The 14333-nt window shown below is 38.3% G+C and overlaps 1 protein-coding gene across 4 annotated transcripts in view; it reads left to right on the top strand.

The window, feature by feature from the left end:
- The window catches only part of LOC120306009 (neurexin-1), a 622144-nt gene that overhangs the window by 280530 nt on the left and 327281 nt on the right, over positions 1 to 14333 (top strand). The window lies entirely within an intron of this gene.

Raw genomic sequence — 14333 nt, 5'->3', positions numbered from 1 at the left:
GTTAGAGAAAAAAATGTATATTTAGTATTACTCTAGAACAGCAAAGCAACTTATATTTTGAAATATTCAATTAGTCTTTGAACAAGTTGGAGAGTTTGAACAGTATTCAGAAGATAATCAAATGATGTTTATTTTGTAAGTATTTTCAGTATTTAGGAAATGTAATTCGCACATATTGCTCCAACACAAAATAATTATGGAGAATAATATAACACTATAAAAAACAAAACAATATAAAAGACCTTTGAACCATTGGTATCCTTTACATCATACATGAAATGATTTCATTTTTCTTCAGGTACAGAATTGATCCATTAGCAGTTGTACACTATTCATATTTTTTTCAAAAATCTTAACTTTGTTAAGAAGAAATTATCAGTGAACAATGGGCACTGAATGAATCATAATACATTAAGGAAATGCATCTATATACAAATAAAACATTATAAAACATCATTGGTGTAATTGTATATATGATAAAATACAGTTGCATTTTGATTTTGATTGCAGTTAGTTATACTTTTAAGTTCTTCATATATTTTATGGATTATTCTCTGCTGAGGAAAAGAAAATCAAATCAGAGTTGAATCAGATTTTCATGAGAATAGTTTTCCACAACAAAATATTGCATTGTGAGATGTGCACAGCTTATTTTGTCGGATTTTCTACTAAAATCAGCCAGTAAAAATAAAATAGCATGTCCATACTTCTTGGCACATCAGTTTTCTAGGATAAAAAAGGTAAAAATAAAAATGTATATAGTACAACTGGAGAATCAAAGAGAGAAGCAACCTAGAACTAAGGAGAAATTTCCTGACAGAACAATTAATCAGTGAACAACCTGCCTCCAGAAGTTGTGAATACTCCAACACTGGAAGTTTTTAAGAAGAGACTGAACAAACATTTGTCTGAAATGGTATAGGCAGTGGTGGGATTCAGCCAGTTCGCATCGGTTCAGCAGAACTGGTAGTTAATTTTTTGTTGCCCAGACCCAGAATGGACTTCCAGAAGTGGCAACCACACAGAGAACCGGTTGTTCACATATTTGAATCCCACCACTGGGTATAGGGTTTCCTGCCTGAGCAGGGGGTTGGACTAGAAGACCTCCAAAGTCCCTTCCAATTCTATTATTATTATTATAAATGCTAAAATATGGATATGGTTTGTTTATGGAGTAGCTGTGTAACTTGTCTGATTCCTAGCAACTGGACGAATGCTGTTAATATGAGAAATACATGAATGTGAAAGAAGGTTTATTGCATATTTTATAGATTTAAAGAAAATATGTTATAAAGTGAATAGGCTTGAATTATGAAACTTTTTGTATGAATATGGAGTTGAAGACAGGTTGCAAAATGCAATCACAGAAATTTATATAAAAAAGCAATGTGTAAAAATAAATGGAATGCTTAGTGAATATTTCACTATTGATCAAGGAGTAAGATAAACAATTTCTTGGTTGTTCAATGCATTTAACATTTAGATACATTGGTTTTTTAACGCATTTGTGGACTAATATGTAAGGGATGCTTGTAATATTAGAAATGTGTTGGTTGGGAGTATGGATATATATACATATTAGCTACAGAAATTGAATGAATGAATGATTGAATGAATGAATGAATGAATGAATGAATGAATGAATGAATGATATTTACCATAATGTTTATAGGTTCTGCTTGTGGTAAATAATACATTTTTCACATATCTTGGAGAAATGTTTCCTAAAGAGGAGACATGATAAACATTAAGGTGTGATAGAGTTGCAAAACAAATACACGTAAGAAGAGTGAAAGAATTCAGAGGGATGGAAGATCAGGAAAGTTGTGATATAATGAAGTTGATGAGATCCTGGAAAAGAGAGCTCAGAAGACATATAGTGAATTGTATTAAAGTAAGTCTTCCTATTTTTTTATTTCCTTTTCTACTACATAAAACTGCTTACCCTGGAAGGGAATAGTGTAGTAGCTATGGATATGTATATGTTTAAACTCTCATGTTCACTGAAAGTTACTTCCAAGGATTGCTATTTAACTTCCTAAGGAAAAGATACTAGCTTCTCTCTTTTTTTTTTATTGAAAATTTTTAAAATTTTACAAAAACAAAACAATTTTTCCCCAAACCTCCCCAACCCTCCCATTCCCTCCCCCGACCTTCCGAGAGCTGAATATAGGCTTAATTAAAGTTTCTTCAAAAAATCTTAAAAAAAATATAAACCATAAATAAATCTAAATACATTACTTAAGAAAATTATAAGATAATTAACAATAGTGTGTATATGAAAAACATAAATACAAAAAATAAATGTTTAGAAAAAAAAGAATAAAGAAAAGGAAAAAAGAAGAAAGATAAAAATATTAAATTTTAAATATAAGTCATTAAAAAACTAAATAATATTTTTTATATCCAACTTATGTTGTATAAAATCTATCCATTTTTTCCATTTCCACCAAATAAGAAACTTTAAGAAACCACTCTTGCAAAGTAGGCAAAGATTCCTTCTTCCAACATTGCCCTACTAACAACCTTGCAGCTGTAATTAAATTTAACATCAATGTAATCTCTTTGGTATCACAATCAGTAACAATACCTAACAAAAACAATTGTGGGATAAATTTTACCCTCCTTCTAAAAATTCTTTGAATATTCCACCATATCTTAATCCAAAAGGCTTTTATATTTTTACACGACCACCAGATATGATAGTAAGTAGCATCCAAACATCCACATCTCCAACATTTAGGCTGTAAGTCAGGATACAAATGAGACATTTTTTGTGGATCAAGGTGCCATCTGTAAAACATTTTATAAAAGTTCTCCCTTAAGTTCTGGGCTTGTGTAAATTTGACATTCCTCACCCAAATAGTTACCAAAGTTTTGTGCCCATTTAATCATACATTCTTTAACTAATTCCACTTCTGAATCCAATTCTACTAACACCCCATAAATTCTCTTAATGTGAGTTCGTCTTTGATCTTTTACTTGTTTGAAAAAGTTTTTATCTTCTCTAAGCAAACCCACGTTATGATCTATCTTCCATCTATCCACTATTTGTCTATACTGAAACCATGAGTATATAATATTTTCTTGTGCTAAATCTTCCAAAGATTTTAACTGCCAATTTTTACCATCCCATCTAAGTAATTGTGCGTAAGAAACACTATCCATCTTAACTCCTCTCCTTATCCCTTCTATCACATTTTCCTGCAAACAAATAATATCATTATTATGTTGCTTTAAATAATGAAAGATTTTATTTCTCTTTTGGGGGGAATTAAGGCCATTAGCATTCCATGTCAGGAGCTTTACCATCTCCCTTAACCAGAAGCCTGGAGAAGACTGCTTGAAGATCTGCCATTGAAGAATGTGCTGTAGAGCTCTTGGGTCTTGCTCCTCCCACCGGCAACGAAACAATTTCTTGAAAAGATTCTTTAACTTCTTTCTTCTGTTGTTCTTTTTCCTTGCGTCTGTGTGCTGCACGAGTCATTCTTTGCTCTTTGATCTCTGCTTGTTGCGACCATTCCGCCTGTAACTTTCCAGCAACCATCACACCTAATCCTTCAGACTGCTGTTCCGCCTCTTTACCATCCAGAACTTTCTGCATCATAGATGCAGGACCGAACTGTAAAACTCCTTTGCTTTAGTAACTGTATTAAGTCTATAACGCGTCCCCGCATGGCTCACAACAATACCCATCGGAATCTCCCATCTGAATGGCATCAATCTTTTTTTTAGCTCGTTAGCTAAAAAAGCAAAGTCTTTTCTCTTTCTTAGAATTTTAGATGGGATCTCCTTTAAAATAATAACGTCTTGAGCAGCAATCTGAAACCTCTTATTATAGAAAGCTTGTATAATTTCATTGCGCAGAGATCTCTTTGCAAAATAAATCACCACATCTCTTGGTAAATTCTTTTGCTTTGCGACCCAGGAGTTAACTCTATAAATTTTTTCAACTTCTCTGAGTATCTCCTCTTTCTCTCTATTCAAAATAACAGCAAAGTCATTTACCACAATCTCTGTCAGATCTTGCTGCATGTCCTCTTTCAGGCCTCTGATTCTTAAAGCATGTTCCATCTCTCTGTACTGAGACATAACAATGTCATCTTGTGAAATTTCCATCTTTTTTTCTATACCTTCAAACTTGTCTTCCAGAATGTCAACCTTGTCTGCCACCTCTTCCACTCTAGAATCTAACTTCTCAACCACAGAAGCAAGTCCTGTTAAAGCCATAACTATATCTTGCCTCAGAATAGTGTTATTCTGCTCTAAAAGCTCCTTCATTTCCCCTCTGATTTGAGTTTTATTCTGCTCTAAAAGCTCCTTCACTTCCCCTCTGATTTGAGATATATTTCCCATTATATCTTTCATATCTTGTACCGTTATTGCTGGCAGAGGAGAAGATGGTGGTGTAGCTTTAGGTTGTTGTATCGGTAAAATCGCAGGAGAAGAAGCCACCTTAGGAACTGTAGAAGCTGCTTGCCTCTTTGAAGCCATTTTAAAAAGAAAAAGATATTGTTTCTTCTTTCTTCCTTCTTAAAAAAAACAGTAAGAAAATCCTCAAAAAATAAAAAAAAGAACAAAGGAGAGTTTAAAAGAACTTTCCAAAACACAAATCCACCTTCAAAAAAAATTTAAAAGAAAACTGTATAATCCATAACGTTCCGTTTCACTCACTTTTTCCCCAAAAGAAAAACTTTCAAATCGCCATTTTACTTTCACTCTCCACACAGACAAAAGACAAAAAAAAGAAAAAAAGGTCAGCCTGAACTAAAGTTCAAATAAAATCCAATAAATTCAATCCTTTATCCAGCTCTGTCCGCTTGTAAAAATAACTCACCAAGTTTCTTTAAGCACAGAGGTGGTAGCAGCGTTTTGCTTTGTTCCCAAAGGATCAAAGACAGCTGGGAGGCGGAGGCAACCTGAACTCCGAGGGAGCTCTCTTTTCACTCCCCAAAGGAAAAGTTCCTGGGGGGTTTAAGAGGCTCTACCTCTATTCAGGTGATACTCCTCCCCCCCCCTTCGCCCGGGAGGGAGATTTTGAGCTGCGGAACAGCTGGTGTCTGCTGTTCTCCCGGTTCTCACACTCTCACAGGAGGACAGCTACAAAGTAGCCGCCATCATCGACGCTAACCACCGGAAGCTCTAGCTTCTGCCAGCCGATGCTGCCATTCACCGGCCACAATTCTTTTTAACGACTCTTTGGTCGTTTGAACCATGCATTCTGCTTGTCCATTCGAAGCCGGGTGAAAGGGAGCTGAAGTGGCATGCCTGATCATGTTAGCCCTCAAAAAGGACTGAAATTCTGCAGTGGTAAATTTAGCCTCGTTGTCAGAAACAAGTACGTCGGGTAACCCATGTGTGGCAAAGATTCTGTGCAGTTCCGGATGGTCCTGGCAGTAGTCATAGTAGGGACAGGTGTGACCTCTAACCACTTAGAGAGACTGTCCATGACAATGAGAAACAGTTGTCCCTGGAATGGTCCCGCAAAGTCTATGTGGATTCTGGACCATGGGGTTTATGTGGTTTACTGGGGCTTGAGGCATTTCAGGTCTGGATTGCTGGCAAATGTGGCAACTTTGTACTTGGGCCTCAATATCCTTATCCAACCCTGTCAATCACAGGTAGCTTCTCGCAAGTTCCTTCATCCTGACTATCCCAAGATGTCCCTCATGCAGAGATTCTAAGACCCTAGTCCTCAAGGAGTTTGGAACTATGACCCGACTTCCCCAAAGAATGCAGCCTTTGTGAGCTGACAGCTTATCCTTCCTTCTACTGAAACTCTGAAAGCCTGCCCCCAGATTAGCTTCTGGCCACCCCCTGAGCACCCAGTTCAAAACACAACTGAGCGTTTTGTCAGAGGCTGTCTCAGCAGCCATATCCCCAGCGTGAAGGGGAGACTCTGGTGATTCCTAGATTGCCAGGATGCGTGCAGCAGGTGCGGGGTCTGGCTCTGAGTTTGGTAGGGGCAGTCTGCTGAACGCATCAGCGTGACCCATTTCCCTGCCCGGTTTGTGAATTAGACTGTAACTATAAGCAGCAAGAAAGTTGGACCATCTCAGTATCCATGGAGATAGGATCTGAGGAGTTTGTTTGTCTGTCATGAACAGACCAAGTAGTGGCTTATGGTCGGTGAAGACTGTGAATGGGTGACCATAAAGGAAATCATGAAATTTTTTGATGCCAGCCACGATGGCCAGTGCCTCTTTATCTATTTGGGCATAGTTGCATTCCGCCGGTGATAGTGTCCTTGAATAATAAGCTATGGGAGCTTGCCTTCCATCGGCCATTAAATGGCTCAACATGGCTCGTATTCCATACAGAGATGCATCACATGCAATGCTGATAGGCAGCTTTTCATTAAAATATGCAAGCACGGAGTGTGAAGACAACAGTGATTTGACTGCCTTGAAACTGTTCTCGTGGGTGCTCGTCCATTGCCAAGGGGCCTCCTTGTCCAAGAGCCTGTGTAAGGGCTCTGCCAATGCTGCCTTATGAGGCAGGAATGCATGGTAGAAAGTGAGTAACCCCAAAAATGCCTGTAGCTTCCCCTTTGACTTTGGTCTAAGAGCCTGCTGAGTAGCTTGGAGCTTAGATTCAGTGGGGTAAATGCCTGAAGCATCTATGCGAAAAATGAGGAACTCTGTTGAATCCACACCTATTTGGCATTTGTCCCTCTTAAGCTTCAGCCCTGCTTCGCAGAAACGCTGAAGGACAGCTTTGAGCCGCTCTACCAATATTTCTACTGACTCCCCATCTATGAGGACATCGTCAAAATAAGGACCCACACCTGGGATGTTTTTGAGCATGCGCTCCATAACATCTGGAAAAGACCTGGGGCCACACTGACCCCAAACTGCAGACGACGAACCCTGAATGTTCCCTTGTGGGTTACTATAGTTTGAGCTTCTGCCATGGCATTGTCCATGGGCAGTTGCTGTTTGGCAAATACACGACCTCCCTGAAATGATGCCAAGATATGACTGACTACAGGTACCGGATATGCATGCTGTTGAAGTGCTTTATTTATAGTGCACTTATAATCTGCACATATGCACACCTCACCATTGGATTTAAGTGATGTGACTATGGGAGTTTCTCACAAACTGCTGTCTACTGGCTGCAACACGCCTTGTTGCACCAGCTTGTCCAGCTCTGCATTGATTTTTGGTTTGAGGGCAAAAGGCACTCTGCGAAGCTTGATCCTGATTGGGGTTACGGTTGGATCAAGGTGAAGGGCGATTGGAGCTCCCTTGTACTTGCCTAAGCTAGGGCTGAAGACACCAGCATATTCCTGGTAAACAGTCATCAGGTCTGTTGCTTGCATTTTATTTATGCCAGTCACATGGATGCCCAGGGCATCAAACCAGTCTAAACCAATGAGGCTTGTGCGGTGGCCTTTGACTACCATGACGTTGAGGAAACCTTCAAACTCTTTGAACTGTACTGTTAGCATAGCCTCCCCTTTAACTGCTACATGGGAATTTTGAAAATCCGTCAACACTAGATTTGACAGCTTGAGTTTGACTCTTCTGCCGCTGCGACTGCAGATGTAGTTAAAAGTTCTTTGAGAAACTATGGACAGGGCTGACCCAGTGTCCAATTCCATGAGACATGGAATTCCTTGAAGCTTGACTTTAACCCTAAGCTTTTCTTTAAGGGAGCAATGGGCTCCTGTTCTAAAAATGCTCCTTCTGCTGGAGCAAAATCCAACTCTGTTTTGCCTCGGGGGCCCTGTACCTTTCCTGGGAAATTCTTCTTGTAGAGAGTCCCTCTGGTGATCTTTACAGACGCTGGCGATATGGTCTTGTTTGCCACATGCTCAGCACACTACCATACAGAATCTACACTCTGAGTGCCGATGTCTGCCACCACAGCCCACGCAGCTAGGAAAGGGCGCTGCCTTATCAAGCGATCGCCGCCCTCTTTCTGGTGCTTCTGCAGCCAGTCGACCTCATTGTCCCCATCTGAGTACATCCGCTCTTTCTGTGTCCTCATGGTGGATGGTTGCTGAGCTGGGAATATTCTTGTAGGGTCATAATGCTTTGATGGCTCACCTGGCAGCTTCGTCTGCCATTACTTCTTTCAGAATATCCTGGAATGTCAAGGTCTCCTTTGCAAACAGCTTCTGCTAAAGGTCCCTGTTCTGTAAACTGCATACCAGACAGTCTCTAAGCCTCTCTCCTAAGTCTGTGAATTTGCAGAGCCTGGACACCTGTCAAAGCACAGCCACAAATTCAGCAGCTGACTCTCCTGGTTGCTGCTCTCTTTGTTCAAATGCATGTCTCCATGCAATGAGGGAGAGCTTAGGCTCAAAATGCTCCTTGAGCTTTTTTTTTTTTTTTTTTTTTGAGCTCAGGGTATGCATCCAACTGTAGTGTAGCTGGAGTGATCAAGTTTTCAGCTATATTGAACATCGCCTGGCCACACATGCAAAGTAGCATTGCAGCCTTTAAGCCATCTTCACTAACGTGGTTCGCTCTTAGATAGTTCTCAACTCATGAAACATACGAGCTCCACCTCTCAGGTGCAACACGTCGAACTTCGACAGCTTGCCGACCTTGGCCATGGTTAGCTGTTACTGACCTCTCAATGCCTGGTGCTGCTAAGGGCTTCTGTGTTGATCCTAGGGATGGGTCCCTTAGGATGCGATTGCCTCCAGCGTGGCTTGCTGGCAGGCAGAGGGAGGAACAAGATTCCTACCAGGGCACTGATGCCTATTCTTACTCCTAGTAACTCTTGGCTCTCTCTTCCTTAGCAGCACATCCCACCTTCGTCGCCATTATTATGTACTGGGATCTTTGAGGCATTGATGAGGCGAAGGTGAAAATAACAACACATTTATTGGTTAACACAGAAACAGCTCTAACAGCTGCTTAACTTCTATTTATACGGACTGCTGATAGGCAGTGGCCAATGGAATTAAAGCAGTTATTCCCACCCAAAACACAAACTTACAAATCTGCCAACAGGCAGTCTGGAGTTTAAACAGACACAGAAGTTACTTATTTATAACTGATTCCAAGTAATTTATATCAATACATAACAGCCTTGCTCAGGTTCTACATCAACAAAAACTGCAAAGAAAAGAAAAGAGAAGAACCCAGAAATTTGACACTTTGTGCAATAGCTGGTCCAACAAGCAAGATAAGGCAAAACTGATAAAACATTTGCCAGTTTCATCCCTTTTCCTTTTGTCTAAGCTACTGAAAGGGTCCTTCAAATCCTTCAAGCTAGCATTTCTTTTGCAGGACCTTAAGTGGTCTCAATGACACTGCAAGTGAGATAAATAGAAATCAGCAAATAAAAATCAGCATCATAGGAAACAGTTCCAAAAGTGTTATCAGTTTGAATCATCATGTGGAAGTGACATTATTGAGACAAAGCTATTATTGGACCAGATATAAAGGATCTGATTTAACTTGACATTGGCCAACAGAATGCCACATTCCAGAAACATTTAGAAAGTTACAAGATTGGGTGTGTGGTCTCTGTGTTATTTTTTTTGGGGGGGGAAATAATAGGCAGCCTTATTATCAGGATCATAGATGTTAGTATATATTATTTTCCAAAGTGTACCTTATTATTTAAAAGTAATATAAAAAGGGTTTTTTAGCTGTCAGAGAGTAAAAGCCCTATATATGAAATCTTAAGGCTGTCTGTTTCATACATGGAGTCATACTCTGTACTTCCTCTATTAACTCATCAACAATATTTAGTGCCTGATTTTTAAGTCTTCAGCCTATCTCACCATAGATTGGCTTTCCAGCTGAAATGCACTTTAAGAAGTACATGGAAATGTTAGAATTCATTTTCATCTAACTTCAGTAATTTTGCTTGAATCTGGAGCTACAGGTAATTGGAAAGTTTATCTGACAAGTTGGGATTATAAGAAACTTAATTTGTTTCAAATGAAACAACAAATTGCAGTTAGTTACAAATGGAAGCATGCTCAGCATCATATCTTCATTTAAAAGTTGTAAGCTTTTTTGGTGACTGACTATTCTACCATCATAGCAAGGAGAAGGACACTACTCAGCAGCCAAAATAAGCAATCTCTCCCCTTCTTGATTGTGCTGCAGTATGGTGATGGATAATAGAAACGCTAATGGCTGTCAAATGAGCAATGGAAGAGGGACGATTCAGACAAAAGTGGCATCTTAACAGAGCTGATACTGTCCCTATCTCCTTTCATTTCCTCTGCTACTGCCTGATGTAATGTTGCTGCCAAGCCTCAGTTTTAGAAAGCACATTTGTTAAAATGAAATTGCTGAGATAATGAATATAATTGAAGAGGCTCATTAACTCATACCTATGGGAAATGTTTGTCTGTTATTACTGCATTGCCAACCTTGCAGGTAAAGCAGAGAGGAGGAAGAGGGGAAAGTGGGAGGCTGGAAATCCCACAAAAGCATTCAGCAAAGCTTTGCTTTCTGTGGCTTTTACAACATGACAAGATTGCATTAATAATTGTCTTATGAGGCTCCCTGAGCACTTTAATGTTTTGTTAAACTCTTCAGGATGTTGAAAGAAAAAAGACAGAAGCCCTTCATATAGGTTTTCTTACCCAAGCTGCTATCCAAACATCTGAAAAATGATGATCGTGCTTTAAAATCAGACAAGAAATTTAATATGGTCAAATTCTACTTGTACATGCCAGTGTAAATCAGACTATATAAACAGTTTGTTTTCACTGCTAAGCCTACATTTAACAGCTAAAATGTGATTGAAATTTTGAATTAAAACCTGAATTCCAGTTTAAGTGCTAAAAATTATAGGGTGGAAAGAGGCACATGGCTTTTTTTCAGAGTATATAATTAGAGGCTTGGAATAATCACAGTCTCAGAGTAACATTTTTCAAATATCCATTTCATTGTTGGAAGTATTTCTTTCCCTTTCTCTGTCCCCTTATGCCATCTAGGAGGGTTTTTTTATGTCTCTATGTGTGTAAAACTATATGATACTTTCCAACTTATTCAAGTACTTTTCAAATTATTCTTGTTTCATAGAATCCCACAAAGTAGGGGATAAGTGCCCTAACTAGATGTCTATAAACAATAGAAAACTTAGGTCATGACCAATCATCATAATGACAAAACAAATAAAGCACTAGGTTTCTATTCCTTGGGAGTCAATTCCCTCTGTGCTTTGAAGTCTGTTATGCCTTACAAGTATTTAGCAATAGCAAGCATGTTTAAAATTTTAAACTGTCAAGGTTTTCTTCCAGATATTCTTTCATAGAGGAGCAGTTGCAGAGTTGCCCACATTTTAAAATTGGATCACCTACCATGACATCCCAATGGTTAACACAAATAACACACTAGCAGGTTCTTCCAAATCTCCCCCTGCCCTCATGTTTTTTTTTTCTTTCTGACCAATGCAAAACATCTATGGAAGGTAAATGGCTCTTTCAATTTTAGATATGCCTGTTCAGATCAGAATTCTGCTGAGTTCATTGAAGTTTATTCCTAAGTAAAGGATAGTATGATTGCAATATTCTTAAACAGAATTTAACAGCAGAAACAGAATCAAACAACTGATTGCATTTGCAATTTAGCAGCAATTTCTGAAAACAATGTATTTATAAAAACCTTTACTTCACCTCCCCTTATAACTATTGTTTATAATACATAAAACATAATCAGGAAAAACAGCCTATTTCTGCACATATCAGAACTTCACTAGAGATAGCTAGGTTCACTCATGAATATATGCTTTATTTCTACCCACTGCTCAAATAATAAACTCAGTTCAAAGGGATTAGCTATTCCTAAACTGAGAATGGGCGGTAATGGCAAATGTTAACTGACTAACTGACTAACACTAACATATCCCAGTAAGGTATTTAGAAGGCAGAACTTCCTAAATATTAGAACATCCACCTCTTCAAGATGTTAGTGTTGATGAAGGGGGAGAGATTAACAAAAAGTATATCACCGGGGACGTAATGACCATCTGTTTATTGAGAGACAGGAAATTTGAGGGGATGAATGTATAAATGAAAGAGGAGGATAAACTGAAATCACTATAGAAAAAGGCCTCCTATCCCCAGCCTTCTCTGGCATTTCAGAAGCATAATGATGTAAAATGTCATTGACAGGACCAGAAGGCCATACTTCCTTCATCTGGGTCCTAACAAACATCATCTTCCAGACCATCTATTGCCATTTTTGTCAAAAGCCAGAAATGTGTTATTAATGGAAGTAGCAGCTTCACCTAAAATATGCTGTAATGTATGTCTTACTACCTTCTTCAACATTTTCAAATTGCCAAAGCAGAAGTTGGAGATAAGGTGGAAATTATCCAGAATAGCCAGATCAGGAGACAACTTCCAAAGTAACTTGAACTACCTTCCCAGAACAGGAACTGCCTGGCCTGTGCAATCAACTCAGGAAAGGATTCTCAATTTCCCTTCACTTCAAAATATTAAATAGGATGCAGGAAGAATAGCTCTTCTATAGCTGGCTCCATTTGTTTGTTTGTTTGTTTGTTCATTCATTCATTCATTCATTTGGGTTTTTTATCCTGCTTTTATTATTTTATAAGTAACTCAAGGCAGCAAATACTCCTTCTTCTCTAATGTTGCCCACAACAACCCTGTGAAATGGACTGAGAATGAATGACTGTTACAAAGTCACCCAGCCAGCTTTTGTTTATTAATCAAAATAGCTATTCATCTCACTAAAAGTGACTCTGAGAAGCATAAACAATCATTATAAATGTTAATGTATGCTATCTTGTTGGTTGAATGAGAGGCATCAGTTGTGCAGCAAATAAATTTATTTATTGTTAATGAAGCCACCTTTGTCCTTAATTGGTTGTTGTTGATGTGATGATGATGATGATGTTCATCATCATCATCTTCATTGTCATGCTCCATCATTGGAAAAGTGGGCATTAAATATCCAGAGAAAACTCCCCAGGGAAAAAACCTAAAAAGAGCAATATGAATTTACTGCATCTGTGCTGCAAAAATCTGGATTGCCATTAGATGTAGGAAACAGAGAAAACTGCCATTCAGATTTAGTATGCTTAACTGCAACTGTTTATTGATTTCAGATCTCAGTTTTAGGTTTCAAATCATTTATTGATTTCATTTGCTTGGAATTCTAGAGCTTTTATAGAATAGAGTTTGCTCTGAGGACACTTAAAAAGATGATGATCCTGTGAAATTTGTGATGATTACATATGCAGATGAAATTTTGACAAAAATTCTAACCTGGTAAAACAAGTGATACTCTGATACTGGGTTTTTATTTGGTTTTTTTTTTTTTGTTTTGTTTTGTTTTTTGCAATACTAATTAGACACAGCAGTGGTTTTTATAAACAGGTAAATGTTTAGATTCAGAATAAGGCAGTTAATTTTGCCAAGTTATGATTTATAAAATTGCATGTACCTCTCTCCCTCAATGCTTTCAAATTATGGTGCGGGAGAAGCCTCTTTAGAGTCTCTTAGACTGCAAGGAGATCAAATCAGGTCAATCCTAAAGGAAATCAACCATGACTGTTCTTTGGAAGGACAGTTTCTGAAGCTGAAGCTCAAATACTTTGCCCACCTAATGAAAAGAGAGGACTCATAGGCAAAGACCCTGGTGTTGGGAAAGGAGAAGGGGATGGCAGAGGATAAAATGGTTAGATAGTGTCATTAACTCAATGAAAGTAAATTTAAGCAAACTCCAGGAAATAGTGGAGAACAGGGTGGGGGGAGCTGCCTTGCTATGGTCCATCGGGTCGCAAAGAGTCAGATATGACTTAGCGACTGAACAACTTTTCCTCAAAGCCTTAGGCATGGCCCCAAAAACACCTGAAGTTGCTTGGAAAATATATTTTAAAAAGTATTTAGATTAAGTATATTGCTTTAATTTTAAAGTAAATATTTTTTCTCTCTTCAGATTCCAACAATTTGTTTGTCTTGGCTTCACCTATTTTTGTAGTGCATCTCCTAATATATCACTCAAAGATCAAATGTAGCCCTAAGCCTTAAAAAAAAAGTATGTTTTGATATACAAGCACTTATCCCAGATGAATTACTAGTCCCGGAAAATAATTAATGAGAACTGCATTTTACTGCTGTGCACTTTCACAGAGCTTAAAAGGACCACTAAGAGCTTTTGATTAACCTGTTGTGCTTTCCCTTTTGTCCTTTAGCATGGCACTGCACTTCTTCTTCTTTCTTTTTTTTACATTTTTTTCTAGCACTCTCAGAATCCATTATTGATCAAACTCTAGGAGAACAAGAATAATATGACTGCCAGTATATCTGCATTCTGCAAAATGTTGTGATATGATCCACTATTAGTGATAGATGCACAAACACACAAACACACACACATACG

The sequence above is a fragment of the Crotalus tigris genome, unplaced genomic scaffold (genome assembly GCF_016545835.1).
Source record: "Crotalus tigris isolate CLP2741 ecotype Arizona unplaced genomic scaffold, ASM1654583v1 scf7180000017703.754461, whole genome shotgun sequence".
Classification (NCBI taxonomy): Eukaryota; Metazoa; Chordata; class Lepidosauria; order Squamata; family Viperidae; genus Crotalus; species Crotalus tigris.
The sequence above is the reverse complement of the archived record's forward strand: the minus strand, read 5'-3'. Positions and strand labels throughout refer to the sequence as shown.